An 18,107-nucleotide genomic window follows, 5' to 3' on the forward strand; every position below is an offset into this window, starting at 1 on the left:
ATTTCAATATTTCCACCATACCATTTCATCTTTTTAATAAAGCTTTTCATCTTTTTACCATATCATTTCATCTTTCTTATTAAATCATGTTACCTTTCTACAATATAATTTCAACTTGTTTTAGCATATCATTTTATCTCTTTAGAATATCATGTCATCTTTTTTATAGTATCATTTCATTATTTTAGTATAACTATATCTACATTATTCATTATGATATTCAGTGACTGTGATTAGCAGATCAAACTTTTTGTAGAGTCTCTTGTGTTAACTCAAATAAAAAAATTGTCGTAGCTTGTTAACTTTTAGCGGTGCTGAGTTTCTGTTTTCGAATTCCCTCTGGTTTAGGTAATGAGAGCCTCACAAGCTCTTTTCTGCAGATATTGTATCTCGAGAATAACGAAAATACGTCTACGACTCAATGAACATCGCTGGTTCCACAATCGTAGAGAAGTCTTAAATGTACTTATTTAACGATACAATGTGTTATACATATTTCCAACTCAATAAAGCTCTATTGATAGTCTTATTCAAATTGCAACGCATTCGTCAAGGAATCAGATTCCGATACATCGCCCATTACTTCCTGCGACATTTTCCATCATCAATATTCCATTAATTAGTTGCTTGTAACTCACTTGGTGGTAGATGTGAATGTTGATCATTTTGCCATTGGTGGTGGTGGTAGTAGTGGTGTTGACGATGGTGATGGCTGTGGCAATAATGGTAGATGATGATGAAATCATTATTATTTTTAATAGTAGTGCTTCTGGTAATGTTAATAGTGTTAATGTAATTTCCAATTCTTTTTAGTAGTAGTTTGTTTACTAGTATTATTGCTAGAGGTCGCTGGTGTTCGCCTAATTTTTGAGTAGTGAAGTGGTGATACTGTTGGTTACGGTGATTGGTGTTTAGGTAATTATAGTTTCTAGTAGGGAGTTACTGGTGGGGGAGAGGTTGCTGAAGTAGTCCTTTTTTCTGTTCAAATGTAGCGGGGCTGTTCAGTAGTTGATAAAGTAGCGCTGTAGAATTGACGGTGGTTTAGAGAGGATGTCGAACTATTGCTTGCACTAGTGATGGCGGTGCTTTTTTTTTTTCGATAACAGTTATCTTCCGCCTCTGAGCTTTTCTAGTACTGCAGCGTTTATAAACCTCGCTTTTCACCTCATTCTGCCCCAACCTAAAATATTGTCCACATCTCAACTGCTCTTTCCTTCTTCTTCATTGCTTTAAACATTGTCCAAGTCTCTGTCCCGTAAAAGAGAACTGACTTATTATAGCAGTTCACTAGATCAAATTTTAAAGGCAGCATTAGGTCTTCTGATATGAACAAACTAAATCATTCATATAAATGTTATTTTAACCTTATCAAATCTCCCTAACTTTTACACAGCAACATTTTAGAACAATTTTTTTCTATTTACAGAACTAGATACTTCTAAGTTTCCCATTATATGTAGAACTCTAGAGACCAATGCGCCTGTCTTTCCTTCATATGCAGCATAGCATAATATGAAGGGTATTTAACAACCATTCTTTCCAAATATAATGACGATGAAGATCGGCACCACTATTTGTAGCATATAATTTTATGCACTTACACACTGGTTGATTCGCTAATACTAAGGCAAAAGATAAAATTATATTTCGGCGGATAATGCCAAAAACGTGTGAAGTATGTAGAGTTTTCTTTCGTCCTTCCAGAGAAAACATATTAACCACAAATGTCGTGTATTATCATTATGTTACTTGTATGTGCAGTTCTAGCATGTTTGATAGTATTTGATCTCTTACAATGTTTGAAGCTGTAAAATATCATTTATACCCACTTAAAAAGTGTGTATATAGTTTTCTTTTGAACTAGGTTACATTACACATGTATTACGGTATTACGTGCGTGTATGTGTGTGTGTATGTGAGTGCGTGTGTGTGCGTATGTATGTATATATAAATACACACATACATATAGATATAGGGAGAGCGAGAGAAAGATACATATACAAAAATGCATATGTATGTGTGAATGTGTCTGCAAATATATACGCCAATATATATAAATATATATACATATATAATATAAATACATATATATATAAGTATATACATACGTACATACATACACACATATATATATATATATATATATATATATATATATATATATATATATATATATATATACGCACATATACTTATCTATCATCTCTCCATTTCTCTCTCCTTATCATTCTCTCACTTTTAAGAAAAGCTTTATTGATATATATATATATATATATATATATATATATATATATATATATATATATATATATATATATATATATATATATATATATATATATATATATATATATATATATATATCAATAAAGATTTTCTTAAAAGTTGTTAAGTATTAAAAGAAATTAAAACAAATCGTATGTCTTGGGCATCTTGAATATGCATCATGGTCCGGCGTTTGTGTGTAAGAGCTTTCTTTGTTCAAACTTTGAAGTTTTCTGGGCTAATCCGCAGAGCGAGTTACTTTTATTAATTTTTGACTATTTCTGGTTTAGTTTTTTGATTTAATATTCTTATAGTTTTTCCTTTAGGTAGTTCATCGCTATCATTTTTTATTTTGCAAAAATTGGAAAATTTTGAATTCTCCATTTCCACAAATGTTTAGATATCTATTATGTGGATCTTTTCTAAGAAAGGGATCTATAATTTACTGTCTCTACACACAACGTTGGTTTGTTTTCATTATGCTCTCCCCCCCCCCACCGCAATCTGATTGGATCGTGGGCATATGATGCAGCAGATCAATTGTTTGTTTGTTTGTTCGTTTTTTTTTTTTGCAGTTTGTGTTTGCATTCAACTGTAATTTCTTACGATTCAATCTTTTTGTTGTGCCTTGTTCAACAATTTCACACGTCAAACAACGATGGTCTCCATAGCTTGTTCCTGGCATTATTTTTTTTTCTCCTTTGTGGATATCGTCTTTATTAGGAGTCGGCTGAGATTTGGTAGCTATCTTCGGCTATTGCTGAATTGTGTTTCTCTAAATATTTGTCGGAGATTCGATGATTGATGTAGAATTGGTGTGCTTAACCGAATGTAGGATGTTGTGCTTCTTAGGATACATGGGTGACTACGAATGAAAGATTTATATTCGTACCTTCGTTTTCACGCTTAGCGTGACTTGCGGTAAATCAGAGATTGAGATTGTGATATCTTCTGCTGTGGTTATGGCATGATATATTAGGTTTAAAGAGTATTGCGTTTTATTTCTAAAGGAACACACTGATTTCAAACAGTCGTCTCTATCGTCTGTTTCTGTCTGTAACTATTGAACGTATATGTCTTGCCAAACCAAATGCTATGTTCCTTCTTGCGTAGGGAGGGTTCCAAGATCTAAAATCAAAATAATGATGTGTGTTTGTGTTCTTGTAATAGACATCAGTTGTAAAAGTTTCATTTTGTATAAGAAATGCATGTATGTATATATGGCTGAGTACATACATGTCTATACATATATACCTGAAAGTGTGTATTTCATAATACATGAGTCTAATTCTAGGTATCTATGTATATATATATGTATGTATGTAACTGTGTGTGAGTGTGCGCGTGTGCATGCATGCATTTATGTATGTATATATATATATATATATATATATATATATTATGTATATATATATATATATATATATATATATATATATATATATATATATATATATATATATATTACATATATATAAATATCACATATATTCATACACACACATGCACACATACAACCGCACACATACAACCGCACACACACATGCACACACATGCACACACACGCTCACACACACACGGACACATACAATCACATATATATATATATATATATATAGTTGTTCAAACGTTCTTGGCAATATACACGCGTAATAGGCAAGTCTTAATTCTGAATTGTAAGGTTTCTGCTATTTTCTTTAATTCACATGATGTCTATTTTTTCTTCCTTTTTTTTTCTTTATTTAGTTTATTTCGTATTACATTTCATCTCTTTATTTTTCTGCACTCAGTATTATACAAACAGCCATTCATTTTCATACACTAACTACAAAAATTTATAAAGCTTTTTACTTTAGGGAAAATCAGGTTGTATTTTATTGGAATATTATAATCCAACCATATAATCACATCTGAAGTATGCTGTCAAGAGAATTGATTTGAATATTGCACTGAAATAGGGAGGAGGAGGAGGAGAAAGATATAAACAAAACCTGATCATCATCGGGAAGCTACAAATGAATAGCATTCCACCCTGAGAAGACGTAATTCTATATTGCTGATTCATGTCTTGCAACAAACACTAGCAGCATTCTGTATGTATGTATGTATGTATGTGTGTGTGTGTATGTGTGTGTATCTGCGTGTCTATGTGTGTGCGGGTGTGTAGACTTTATTTTATATATATACATATATATATATATACATATATATATGTATGTATGTATATATATATATATATATATATATATATATATATATATATATATATATATATATATATATATATATATATATATATGTTAGTGTATATGTATTTGTATATATATATGCATATATATGTATATTGATATATATATATATATATATATATATATATATATATATATATATATATATGTTTATATGTATGTATAAATGTGTGTATAAATCTATAGTTTCCTGTCTTTTGTGCATTTCTTATTCCACATATTTCAAACCAATCAGAGACTCAGCATATGATTGTGGAGGGTGTGTGAGTGTGTTTGTGTGTGTGTGTGTTTATGCATGTGCACATATATATATATATATATATATATACATATATATATATATATATATATATATATATATATATATATATATATATATATATATATATATATATATATATATATATATATATATATATATATACATATATATATATATATATATATATATATATATATATAGACACACATACATGTAAACGTACATACACGCATACATCCATCCGTACATATATATATATATATATATATATATATATATATATATATATATATATATATATATATATACATTAATTTTTCGGCATACGAACGGATTTTTTTCCGAAAAATATTGAAATATTATATTGAAAAGTTATTGAACCATTGATAATAATACTAATACATCGTACACTTTAATTGTGATTTCCTTTCGATTTATTTTTTATTAGTATTGATGTGAAAATACCATTTTGTGTAAAATTCCTTTCTATATTGGTTATTTCTAAGTGCTCCTGAGAGCGTTCCTGGGTGTGTAAAATTTATATAATTTTTGCATAAGACACCTCTGTGAAACTATAATTTTGTTGGTAAGATGCGCCTATGTTAGCAATTTGGATCGGTTTTCGAACACATTTCGTAGCAACTTGCTCACATGTTTTTCACTATTTTGACAACAGGGGCATGTCTGTGTGTGCATGGTAAGAATTTTGCGTCTCAAGCACATGGATCCATGGTGAGTCCCTGAGTCCCACTGCATGGCAGTTTGACCAAGTGTCTTCCACAATAGCCTCGGGCTAACCGAAGACTTGTGAGGGGATTTGGTAGAGATAAACGGAAAGAAGTCTTCCATATACTTCCATTTCTTTTAGTTAATACACGGCGATCGCTTCTAAGCTTGAAGTTTACAAATATTATTATTTCCAGAATTGTCCCCGCTTCTCAATTTATCGCATATATACATATGTGTATGCGTGTGAATGGGAATATGTATGTGTGCGGATGTGTATGTATATGTATATGTATATAAATGTAATTAAAATTTATGATTAATAAAACAATCATTTTATCATAAGCAATAATTTCCTTGTTCCTCTCTGGTCTTGCTGTTTCTGATAAATTCTTAAAGAAATCTAAAGAAACTCCTTAAGGAAACGGCAAAAAACAATATTGATCCAGTCTCATTATATTGATTTCAAATGTTGGCACAAAACCAGCAATTTAAGGGGAAGTGGGTAAGTCAATTAGATTGATTCCAGTGTTCGATCGATACTTATTTTATTGCAAAGAAATATGAAACGCAAGTCGACCTCGGCGGAATTTGAACTCAAAACATAAACACAGACGAAACGCTAGTGAGTATTTCGTCTGGTATACAAAAGATTCTGCAAGCTGCCTTAAGAATAATAATCCCTTCTACTATACGTTCAAGGCCTGGGATTTGGGTAAATGGTTATATGGTCGATTACATTGACCACAGTACTTGATTTTTATTAATTTCATGAACTCCGAAAAGATAAAATGCAAAGTCGACAACGGCGGAATTTGAACTCAGAACGTAACGTCGGATGAAATGCTACTAAACATTTTTCTCTGTGTCGAAACGATTCTGCCAGCTCGCAGACACATTGCCGCCATTTAATAATACTACCAACAACAATGTAATAAACAGTACTAAATTCAATATCTTTGGCAGTAAAATTTTAAAACAAAAACACATCTATTCCATCGAGTGATATGAAATATATTCTTTAAGAGCTGAATCAATTTCTCAAGAGGATGTTACATCTGTCCCTTAATCGATCGAACGGAAAGGACATTCAAAGCGCTTACTCGAATCGATTGCTAAAAATCAATTAATGCGCTCAGATGTCACAATTTGAAAGTTAGAAATAAACGCTAAGTACTTATAACATAAATATATAATGAATAAATATTTACAACATCAAAATACAATAATTTTATCTCGTAAGCTAGATTGATCGACTTTTTATGCATAAATTAGAATTGCAAGTGAAATCTTACGTTGCATTTTAATGTGGGATTTTTTTGCCGCAATTGTCGGCAGTTATTTGCGCAGGTACCTTTCGAACATTTTTATACCAACGTTGTACAATTTAGCAGTATTTATCCACGACTACATTGTCAAAAAAAATGTCTTATTATTTTTTCCACAATCAGTATTTAGAAGAATATTTTAGTTGCTATCTCTCGACGGTACAATTACGTCCTGAAGCTCTTTAAATCTTTTGTGGCGTAGTTTACCATAAAATAAGTATTGATGCTTCCTTCCAAACAAGTATGATTTATCGGATTTAGTAACATATGTCATGTTAAATATCTTTGGTGCCCTTGCAATTCCGACAGACAAAGTGATATTTGCGGAGCTCCAATAATTGATCATGCATATAATTAAGGGTATGACTAGGCTAGGAAAGAAATAAAGAGAAGTATACAAGCAATTTGACGAGAGAAGCATGAAATAAAGTACTTTGCCTATGAAATATGTTACCATGGTTATAAATGCACACACACACGCACACATATATGCACAGTCATGTCTCACGTTACGAGGATCCGCTTTACGAAACACTGGATTTATGAATTTTTACGAGTTTTCGCTTTACGAACGTTCTTGGGAAACGAATTAACTCGTATACCGAGGCATTACTGTATAAATATATGTGTGTGCTTAGCAATTGAAGGACAGGTGTCAGTTCATTACGGCCGTTTCTACCGACTCCTTTAATTGATTAATGAATATTTTGTATCATTATAAAGAAACCGTTTCCCTCTAAGGAATACAGGAACTTTACAATCAAGGACATTCCAAACAGTTTAGCATATTTTAATATCTACGGAGCAAAACAATTTCACTGTTTTGCTACTATTTCAATTCGGTTATGAAAAGAGAGGATGGCAATGTGTTGCCTTCAAGGTCAGCCGCCATGATGCAAGAAACTGAGTGCCTGCAAGAGAAAAAGCTCGAGCTTCCCTGTTCATGTAGATTACATTGATAGCTGAAAATATGACGTCAGGTATGTCATATGAAACAGGGTTACACATAAGCTTTCTCCTACGGATGGAGTTACGGAGGATGCCGTAGAGGAAGACCCGTTCATACACTCATTAATCAACTATCAAACAATAAAAGTCTCAATAATGCGCTGTTACCAATACCAATGGAATTTCGTGGGTTGTGGAAAAACTATGTCAAGAGTGTTAGGCGATCGGAATTATGATATACATACATACATAAATACATACATGTTTATACATACATACACACACGCGTGAGAACATACACACACACATGGACACACACATATATGTATGTATATATATATGTGTGTGTGTGATTACGTGTGCATATGTGCACGCGGGTGCGCATGATTGTATGTATGTGCATATGTATATGTATGTATATATATATAGAGAGAGAGAGGGAGAAAAAGAAACAAACAGATGGATAGATAAATAGACAGATAGATAGATAGGTAAAGAGAGAGAGGGAGAGAGAGAGAGAGAGAGGTAAAGATAGCAGACAGACAAAGATATAGACAAATGCACCAACTTTTAAGATCGATGCGTTCCAATATCTTCCATTGCAGTATATGCAACTCACGAAGTTTGAATAATGGGATAGAAATCCTTTAATCCAGAGTAACGCGGACCCTTTGTTACTGACGGTTCATGTCTGAGAAATTTATAATAATGATAGTGTATGACTTGCTTGTATAAATTCTAAGTTCGTGGAGACATTAACCTCAACAGTAGAGTATTGAAAACGCAGTGAGTGAGAGACTAGCTTACGTTGTGCTCATAAAAATGTAACAATGGATGTATAACAGGCATTATCACAAATACATCAATAGTTGAAGTAAAGCAATTCTTTATGCTTGAAAAAAAAAGCACGTCATTACATCACTTCAATCAGAGCACGTCAATATAGAAATCTAATACTAGACTACACAAGAGGATGAAATATGCAACTCATAGGAAGACTTATTGAAGTTTCAGTTAACAATTGTCCAACAAATTGCAGCAAGATATTGGTTCCGATAATCGAATTATTTCAAATCATCACACTTGGGGAAAAAAAATTTATTCAGCAACCATTCATGAGAACACATCGCCTACATAAAATGTATCTGGAACTGATATATCCTAGTCTGGAAATGTTTGCTGTCATATCATTTTTGCAAACAAGCTGATATCTGGTGAATATCTTTTTTTTTTTCTTTGCATGTATTAGTTAAAAGTTTTTTTGTTTGTTTCTTCTTCTTAGTGAAAGTGAGTAATCATAATCACCCAGGAATTAACTGCAGAGAGCAATTTAATTTACGTAGTCTTTTTTATACCTTTCCATCATGTATTCTCGACTGAATGTCTGTAGCACGGTTGTGCACTACTAAGAACCATCTTTGAAAAAATGAACAACATTAACAGGTGTTCGAGAAAAAGTTATAGCTAATAAAATCGTGGTAAGAAAGTTGGTTCTCAAGTACATGGTTCCCGGTTCGCTGTCAGTGCGTGGAACTTTGGGCAAGAATCTTCTACTATAGTTCAAAGTGAAACAAATCCTTGCGAGTGGATTAATTAGAAGGAAACTGAAAAAAGGCCCGTTTTATATATATATATATATATATATGTGTGTGTGTGTGTGTGTGTGTGTGTGTGTGTGTGTGTGTGTGTATGTGTGTGCGCGCGCGAGTTTCTGTATATGATTCTCTTTATCTTTATGGTCGCTCCCCCACTATTGCTTGAAAGCGTACACACAAACACACATACACACATATAGATGTGTGTATATGTATATATATATATATATATATATATATATATATATATATATATATATATATATATATATATATATATATATATATATATTTGAATTCCACTGGGAATTGGGAGTTAATTTCTAGCTGCTGGTAAATCAATTAATGTCAGATACTCTTCCCTGCAGGCTCATGAAGTCTTCTTGTTTTCTTTCTATAATGTATTGCAGTTATTTCCACATTTATGATACACCCGCAGTGCCTCCGAACTGGTTATACTGAGTCGGTCTCTGAGCGACGATGACGCCTGGTCGAAACGTTAAATGTATATTTATCCTAACAGCAGAAATAATTTCTTCTACTTTGTAAAATATCTAACTAACTTTCTTTTCTATACAAATTGATATATTCCCTTGTATTGTTTAATTATTCTTTTCTTGTGATAATTTTCTGGTAACGATGCTGAGCCACATCATATTTATGTGTCTTCGTGATGAACAGCGTTCAGTGACATTGTCATGATACCGACAATTGTTATCTTGCTTTAGTATGTAATAACTTAACCATTCGGTATTCACACATTTGGTTGTTAAAAAATTGTAAAATAAATTAATTTAATGAAATAGTTATATATTCGTGTCATTCATAAAGATCAGTTTCATAGCAAATCCTTTCTAAAACAAAAACAAAATCAGAAACATTCGGAGACAGGGCTAATCGATTCCAGTGTTGAAGTGTTACGTATTTCATAAACCTCTAAATGATGGAAAACCAAATTGAACCCTGAACCTAAAGACGGGCGATCTATCGCTACGCAATTTGTCTAGCGTGTTAACAATTCTACCAGCTTGACTGTATAACTAAAATTAGAATAATATACAGTATTTACTATGTTTGATAGTGGTAAAATTGCTTTCAAAATTGAAAGCAACAGTCACACACACACACACACACACACACACACACACACACACACATATACCCTTGTATGTATATATATACATATATATATATATATATATATATATATATATATATATATATATATATATATATATATATATATATATATATATATATATATATATATATATATATATATATATATATATGCATATTCCAGTTGTAACACATTAGTCATAAACAGAACCTACTCTAGTAAGCATATAGTGAAATACATGAAGACGTTAACGCATCTATATTTGTTTAGTCATATTGTATCGGAAAGCGGATATCTATTTTTAAGAAGTGAAGGTGTATGTTTTTTTTTTTATGTGGCTGTTTATATCTAGCCACCCGAGATCCATGTGTAGGCTGTCTCTTTAAATGAAAGTCGATTATGCGATTGGCATAAATTTTCACAGATCAACCTATGGATACGGATATATAATCAGTCAAAATCTAATATAGGAAAACGATGGTTTTTAAACCATAAATATACTCTCTAGTATTAACGTTTTTCCTGCAGCTGCAATAGCAACAGTAGTAGTAGTAGTAATAGTAATAATAATAATAATAATAATAATAATAATAATAATAATAATAATAATAATTATTATTATTATTATTATTATTATTAGTATTATTACTACTACTACTACTACTACTACTGCTGTTGTTGTTGCAGCTGCAGGAAAAACGTAATAATAATAATAATAATAATAATAATAATAATAATAATAATAATAATTATTATTATTATTATTATTATTATTATTATTATTATTATTATTATTATTATTATTATTATTATTATTATTATTATTATTATTATTATTATAGCGATGAACTGGCTGAATGGTTAGCACGCCAGGCGAAATGCTGAACGAAATTTCGTCCATCTTCACGTTCTGAGTTCAAATACCATCGATGTCCAATTAGTTTTTCACCCTTTCAGGGTCGATACAATAGGTAACAGTTTAGCACTGGGGCCAATGCAATTGACGTACACGCTCCCCCGAAATACGTGGCCTTGTGCCAAAATTCAAAATCATTATTATTGTTATTGTTGTTGTTGCAGTTGTCGGTTTTGTCGTCGCCGTTGTTACTACTCCTGTGGTTCTTCTTGTTCCTTGTTTATCTCACGTAGCGTTTGTTGGTGCTTGATTGAGCTATCAGAATTAATGACAAACCTTTCTTTCTAGCTGATATATTCCACATTCGATTCGATTATCACGTGGCTTTCCTTCTAAAACGCGGTAGAGTATGATTTCAGGTAGACTTTCTGCCACTTCCAGCTCGTAGAATGATCCCTGTTTTCAGAGATTTTAGCAATTTCTCTTGCCTTATCAGTAAATACAATCTAACTGTGCTTTATGAATATATTATCGCAATATAATTTTAATTAATATCAAAACCGATATAAAAGAACTCTAATCTACAACGAATCCTCATATCTACCATTATCAAACAAAAATCCCCAATGTGATTTCTGGAAATAGAAATGGTTTTAAAATCAACGAAGCACATTTGGAACAAATTTGAGAATAATTTCGTATTTCTAACAGTTTAACATTCGAAATAACACTTTGATCATATTTAATATATGGTTAATGGCCTGCGTATGTTGAATGAATGTGTTGGATTTTCTAATGATTACAATCATGAATACTTTATGCATTTCATGCCAGACAACAGGCGTTATGAGAATAAAATATGTCTAATTGATATTCATAGACATATATAAGGGATATGTCTCATGTTGTTCACCAGAGTGCATCACCGGGTAAATCAGCATCAAAGACAGAGAATTAGTTTTGATGTTATATTTACATTGATTATAATAGTTATCATAAATTTGGATGCATTTTACTGACTGATGATTCTCATTGAAAATCGAAAGAATTATAAATAGCAGATAAATATGAAATGCAGCCATTTTATTTGCGTGTATGACATCTTTTGTAGTTCATCGAAAATGGACCATTTCGTATTTATTTATAATAGAGTAAATTTTACACTGATTTATTTATATGAATTTTAGATAAGTAATGATATTGAACATCTTAAATTGTCGCTAGACAAGTCACATGCAGTTGAATAATTTTAAGTACTACTTCAGAATTAAATAATTACGCAGATATTTTGGAAATATGTGAAGATAAAAGTTTTGTTTCGAATTTTGCACACGTCCAGCAATTTTGAGTGGTGTATATTTGACGGTTTCATCGATCCTAATGCTTATTTCACTGGTACATTATTTCATGGACCCTGAAAGAAAGAAGGCAAAGTTGGCCTCGTTAGCGTTCGAATTCGGGTGATAAGTTGGTAAAATGCCGTTACGCATTTGGCTGCAGTGCACGCTCCCCGCTTCGATGGAAAGTTATTGGGAAAGTAATATTAAGATATCTGAAACTAAATATCTTTTCTATTCTAGGCATAAGGCCCGAAATTGTTTTGGTTGTGGAGCGGAGGCAGTCGATTAGATCAACTCCAATACGCAAATGGTATTTAATTTATCAACTCCGAAAGGATGAAAGAGAAAGTCTACCTCGCCGGAATTTGTTCTCAGAACGTAAAGACGGACGAAATACCGCTAAGCATTTCTCCTGGCAAGCTGATGTTTCTGCCTGCTCGCTGCCTTCTGAAGCTAAATATCACACAAGGTAACCTCAGAATTCGGTTTGGTTGTCAACCTCATACATCTATTTTTTTAATGAAAAAGCAAAATACATCCATATAAAAATAATAAAAGCATTTTTTCTTAATTTTCCTTATATTTTCATTCTAGCTTCGGAGACTGATCAAGGTGTTTCGTTCGTTGTGGTTTAATAAAATATAGAGCGGTCGGATACTGAGCTCACTTATATGAAATACATGCTTTATTTAAATCAATGGCATTATTTCTTTTTCACAAATAGCTAACATTATTGATCCATCAAAAAAGAATTCTCATCTAACGAAACCAAAGCAAACTAATTCCAAATTGTTTGTACTTAGTTCAGACTCCCTTGTGAAAATAGGTATGGAAAAGTTAATTGAAACACGCCTGTGTTTGTCTGAAAATCTGTCCGTATGAAAATAAGGTATTCGATGCATAAAAGATGTACAGGCATAGACGGAGCCCAATTTTGGCAGCGCTTACTCGGGAAAACAAGTTTTAGTGCGTTAAACCATGTAATATTGGCCTAAATTTAGAACAGGGGGTGGCATTGGAGAAAATATATTGTGTCTTATATGCTATCAAATACTGTACATAGAATGTCTCAATTACGTAAACCATGGGCCGTTGCATAAGACCAAAGTATATTGAATAATGTACAGAAGACGACGATTTGCTTTTTACTGACTTAAAATAAAATTACCGTTACAAACAAGTATTAGGTAGAACAGAATTATAAAGACAATAATTATTTCCATCATTAAATTAAAACTACTTCTTTTTCTGTTTGGTTATTTTGATTAGAATAATTGTTGATAATAGAACATCATTTCTTTAAAACGTCATTCCGTGGAAACATGATTTTCTTTAAAACATGATTTCTTTAAATACATGACAGGAATTGTTTTGTCGAGACAATACTTACGTGGTGCTTAGTTGTATGTTTATTATACGTCATAAGGCAATTATTACACTTAATTTCCATTTTTTTGCATTGTATATATATATATATATACTTATATGTGTGTGTGTGTGTATGTATGAATGTAGGTACGTAGGTAGGTAGGTAGATAGATATACATATACATACATATATATACATATACATATGTATGTATATATATATATATATATATATATATATATATATATATATATACATATTAATGCGTGTGTGTCTTTGTATGTATGTGTGTGCACGCGCTCGCGTAATGTGTGTGTGCGCTCGCTTATGTGTGTGTATGTGTATGTGTGTGTGTGTGTGTGCGTGTGTGTGTGTGTGTATGTGTGTGTGTATGTGTGTGTGTGTATGTGTGTGTGTGTGTGTGTGTGTGTGTGTGTAATCTGAAATTTTTACTTCAGATTAGTAAAATATTTTTCAAGGATAATAATATTGACATATTCTATCCCATTTTTTTTCTTTTTTTTCTTTTGTTTTCTTTTTAGCCTTTTTAATGGCAGGATGACGATGCCTTTTCTTTAAATACCTCGAATTTGAACTAAGTGAAAACTGTTTTATACATGCTACAACTTCGAAGTGGAATATTAAAAATATATATATCAAAAAACAAAGTAAACAACATACATAGGTAGTAATACGTGGATTGAAATCCTCTGTCAACAGAAAATTGAAGAACATAACAAATAACAGAAATGTATCTCTTGAAATATAATAATTTAAGAACAAATTCATATGATAAATAAGTAATTTTGAGATTTACGTTACCAGATATATATTCTTTTATAATTCAGATAGCTTTGCGATTATTTTGTGGTTGTTTTATTTCCGTATTTTTATAGGCAAAAATTGCTCTAATCTGACAGAAATTTATTTAGATCTTGCAATAGAGAATTCATTGTATATAACAATCGCAGAAGGTAGGAGGAAAGTTCTATAATTATGTGTCTGAGTTTGTGTTTGTGTCTGTGTCTGTGTGTGTATCTGTATGTCTTAGTGAATATTCATATATATATATATAAATACACACACACACACACACACACTTACACACATACATTTATATATATAGATAGATATAGATATATATAGATACATATATATTTATGTATGTATAAATACATACATACATATATATGAAGTAGAGAAGTTTGAAAAGACAACACGAAACCGGTTATTTCTCAAAATACAATGTTTATATACGAAAAAGATTTTCTAACATTTTTCTAACATTTTTCTGACATAATTTAAATATATACTTTAACCATGTAACACTTTAACCATGTAACACAAGCCTGTAGTTTTTTCACTCTTATTATCTTATATATATATATATATATATATATATATATATATATATATATATATATATATATATATACATAAATATATATGTGTGTGCGTGTATTTATGTGTATGTACTTATGAATACATGCATATACTTGTATATATATACGTACACGTATTCATATTTATAAATAGATAGATAGATAGAGAGAGAGAGAGAGACAGACAGACAGACAGACAGACAGACAGACAGAAAGAGAGAGAGAAAGTGAGACCTTCTATTGTTGATGATATCTATAGATAATTATGAGCAATGTATATGTGTTCATATGTTGTTTATCACACTCTGTGTACCTTCTGAGCTTTACGTTGATAAGTTTCTATGCACCCGTGGCTTTAGAGAGGGAGCGAGAAGGAGCGAGTGTTAAAGAAATAATAATAAGCTCAGGCTAAATAGCATTATATGTTCATATGTTTATATGTCTTCTCACGGACGAAATAAGGAATTAAATTCTTCTTAGAACGTCATTAATTCCACAATTCTGTTTCATTTCCAAATTCATATACAGAGCTTTCTAAAATTATGACGTTCCAAACAACTCTCATATATCTTATTATCTTTTATATATATATATATATATATATATATATATATATATATATATATATATATATATATATATATATATATATATATATATATATATATATATATATATATATATACATAAATATATATGTGTGTGTGTATTTATGTGTATGTACTTATGAATACATGCATATACTTGTATATATATACGTACACGTATTCATATTTATAAATAGATAGATAGAGAGAGAGAGAGAGAGAGAGAGAGAGAGAGACAGACAGACAGACAGGTCATCTCATAAGTTCTGTTCGATTTTACCTTTTTTTTAAATTGAATGAAATTTAATAGTAATTTAAAACGTCTAATGGAATTAAAAATTATTTTTAATCATTTGTGTACATTTAAACTAATTAAATGTTATTTTACAGAACAATAGAATTAAAATTTCTTTGATTAAAACCCTTTTTAACATGGAAATATCCAAAGAGCATTTGAGGCATATTATGCTTTATGAATACAAAAAAAGGAAACCCTGCAGCCGAAGCGACTCGAAACATACACTCAGTTTATGGGAAAGAAAGCTTGAATGAAAGAACTTGCAGAAGATGGTTTGCAAAATTCAGACGTGGAGATTTCAACATTGCAAATGAAGATCGAACAAGACGTCCAGTTGAGTTTGAGGATAAGTTCCTTGAGGCATTACGTGAAGAAAATCCTGCATTATCAGTTGAAGAATTGGCAATAAAACTTACTTGAAACCATACAACAGTTTATTGTCATCTTCAATAACTTCGGAAGCTTCCTAAACTTGGAAAATGTGTGCCTCGTGAATTTTCCGAAAGCAACTGAAAATCCCGAGTTGATATCTGCTCTTCTCTCGATTTTCGCGAACACATTTCAACCTTTTTTGGATAGACTTGTTAATGGTGACGAAAAATGGATCCTCTATCAAAATGTTAAACGTCGTAAACAGTGGTTTTGTACAAGGGAAAAAAGGAAAAATCTCAACCACAACCGAGAAGGGAAATTCATTGAAAAAATGTTTTTCTCTCTATCTGGTGGGATTGCAAAGGAGTCATTCACTTTTAATTATTACCACTTAATGTAACAATCAATGCTCAAGTCTACTGTCAGTAATTAGAGCGTTTGAACCATGCTTTAAAGAAAAAAAAGACCTGCTTTAGTGAACCGAAAAGGAGTGATGTTTCATCCGGACAATGCGTGACCCCACACTGCAAAGATCACATCACAGAAGATCAAAGAGCTTGGTTGGGAAAAAAAAAAAACATTTGGGGAACATAACTTTCGCAAGCAAGGAGGAGGTCGAAACTGACATTTCAGGGTTTTTCACTTTGAAACGAAAAAAGTTTTACATTGATGGGATTAAAAAGCTTTTAAATAGATGGAAAGAAGTCATAGATAATCAGGGAGAGTACATTGCTGATTAAATCTCAATTAAATATAACATTTGGTCACTTGTGTTCTTTATTCAAAATTCGGACAGAACTTATGGGACAACCTGATAGAACTTTAACCATGTCTGCCGGAAGAGGAAGCATCTACACAGTCATTTGCTTTGCTGGAAATAGCAACTATGTAACCCTTGTATCACTTACTGTTGCTATTGTTGCTATTTGCTACTTATCGAGCCATACCTGGTTCATGACAGGTTTCCCAGTTTCATTGGCGTATAACGTGATGCATATGTTTATGTTTTCCAGCATCAACATATACATCACCTGCCTCTTTTTCATTTTCAACCTCCTTCTTATCATCATCAACATCACCAAAAATAACAATAACATCTCCATCAACGGCATAAGCAGTAGCAGTAGCATCGTTAACATCGTTATCATCACCATCATCATCATTATCATCATCATCATCATCATCATTATTATCATCATCATCATCACCATCACCATCTTATTGCCAGCATTTCCTTTCCCTTGCGTCCTCCTTCGTATCATCATTCACATCAAAATCTCAATCATCAGCAGCAACATGGTCCGTGATGATGACGATGATTATCTACATTATCATGATCATCATGATCATCATATTCATGACGATGATAATCATCGTTACCATCATCATCATCATCATCATCTCCATCAT

At 31.5% G+C, this 18,107-nt stretch overlaps 1 long non-coding RNA gene across 1 annotated transcript; it reads left to right on the top strand.

The window, feature by feature from the left end:
- Positions 1 to 14,506: 14,506 nt before the first annotated feature.
- Positions 14,507 to 17,454, top strand: LOC128249958 (uncharacterized). The gene is made up of 2 exons (XR_008266103.2): positions 14,507 to 15,032; positions 16,418 to 17,454. It is a non-coding gene; the product is annotated as an uncharacterized LOC128249958 (long non-coding RNA).
- Positions 17,455 to 18,107: the final 653 nt, after the last annotated feature.

This window comes from Octopus bimaculoides, chromosome 18, assembly GCF_046866305.1.
Source record: "Octopus bimaculoides isolate indiv1 chromosome 18, ASM4686630v1, whole genome shotgun sequence".
NCBI lineage: Eukaryota > Metazoa > Mollusca > Cephalopoda > Octopoda > Octopodidae > Octopus > Octopus bimaculoides.